At 39.5% G+C, this 1,980-nt stretch overlaps 1 pseudogene; it reads right to left on the reverse strand.

Annotated features, from left to right (window-relative positions):
* Positions 1 to 123: 123 nt before the first annotated feature.
* On the reverse strand, positions 124 to 1,498 carry LOC136533525 (uncharacterized; annotated as a pseudogene).
* Between the last annotated feature and the right edge of the window lie 482 nt (positions 1,499 to 1,980).

Genomic DNA, 1,980 nt, shown 5'->3' on the forward strand with positions numbered 1-1,980 from the left:
TGTGCTAACTCAGTAATTGCTTTTCGTTGTTCATTAGCAAAGTAGTAGTCACTTTAGCCTTTGAAAAGATATATGCTAATGTTTTGGTCCGCGAGAAATGCGAAATTTTGGATTGCAACTAACCTTTTGTGTTGCCCTCTGCAGAATGCTCTTCTGGGCTACGAGAAGCTTGTGAAGGCCAAGACACAAGTAGTTGCTGGCACGATGTACTATCTCACTGTTGAGGTGAAGGATGGCGAAGTCAAGAAGCTCTACGAAGCTAAAGTGTGGGAGAAGCCATGGGAGAACTTCAAGGAGCTGCAGGAATTCAAGCCTGTTGAAGAGGGTGCTAGCGCCTAAGGTAGATTTGTGCATATTTTACATACTGTCTGAAAGCTATGTTTATTTTACATCCTTAGACCTTGGTGGCTTAGTGATAATACAACGAACAGTTCTTGCCATAGTAGAATTAGATTGGTCCCTTTTTTCAAAGGAAGGGCAGGAGCTCTTCCATTCATTTAAGGTAGAAAGAAAAAACAAGGTTACAGTTGCAGCCCAAATCCTCACAAGTAAAGTACAGCACTACAGCACACCAGGATCAGTACCGAAACAAAAGGACACTGGACATGGAGAAGCAACCAGGCTATCTAATGAAAAGCACATATTGGCCCGTGCTACAACATCATTTGATGAAAGTCTTTATGTTCCATGTGATGTAAATTGCCACGGAACAATTTATATTAGGCTTAGACAATTTAGATTGGTCCTCCGAAACAACCCTGTGGATGAAGATTGCCACGGAACAATTTATATTAGGCTTAGACAATTTAGATTTGTCCTCGAAACAGCCCTGTGGTTCATTTTGTTCCCTTCTGTATGAAATTATAAGCAGTTGGCACAGAACCGGTTTGTTGCTTGGTTTGTATAGCAGTCAGTGATACAGACCCAATTCTGTTCATTGCTGAACAATTTATGTTCCAATCCTTACGAGAGTTTTATATTAGGTTTTTAGCTGTTCACCACTCATTGGGAGTGTTTTATCTGACATTATACATTGATCAAAATCTACAAATTGCAGGATCTCTCGTCTCCACGTGCAATTTGCTGCCTGAAGCGCAAAACAAATTTACAGAATAACGAGCTGCTTCAGAACATGCTAGATCATGCTCCCTTGTGTAATTTCATAAAAAAGTACAGTGCTCTTAATGTAATATCTTTAAATTGCCGTGCCCTGTGTAATATCATGAATAAGAGTTGCTATTATGGATTCTAAAGGTGTATTAACTACCCTACATGGCAGAATTCCCATATTACTTTGCTGAAGTCTTTGTTGGAATATACATGGCAGAATTCTCATATTGCTTTGCTGAAGTCTTTGTTGAAATGTTGCATGCAGAATTTTTTGTCACATGACAATCCCATCCTATCTCAGCTTAGACAATTCAGATCATATCTTGTAAACCAAGCAAGCGCCTGGATTGCAAAGTCAGCTACACCAGATGACCTGAGAGAATATGCTTGTGATGAGGTCGAAGCTGTTTGAGTGCCCTAGACTTCAGGATAATCAAAAGTCTTGTGTTGGAATCCGGTTTGTTCTTCGCTTAGGATGGGTGTGATTGTTGCGTTTGACATCTATAGCTCAGAAGACGAGCTATCACACACGAAAATTTGCGGGGGCCGCCTGATCTACTTATTAAAACTGTCATGAGTAATTTGGATTTTTGGTAGAGTGACTTCCGGATTTGCTGCTAGAAAAATTAAAACCTGAACAAATTGGCTTTGGTTAAATCGGTTTAACCGCAATACAGTCTACTCATTAATACAGTCATGAGTAATTTGGATTTTGGTAAAATTACCTCCTTATCTGCTGCTAGAAAAATAAAAACCGAAACAAAATTAACTTTGGTTAAATTGGTGTAACGGCAATGCATATCCAATGACAATAACGGTTCACAGTAAATAATGAGATGCATCGTGGGTTTCTTTCCCACTTTCATCACC

This window comes from Miscanthus floridulus, unplaced genomic scaffold (assembly GCF_019320115.1).
Source record: "Miscanthus floridulus cultivar M001 unplaced genomic scaffold, ASM1932011v1 fs_910_1_2, whole genome shotgun sequence".
NCBI classification, from domain to species: Eukaryota; Viridiplantae; Streptophyta; class Magnoliopsida; order Poales; family Poaceae; genus Miscanthus; species Miscanthus floridulus.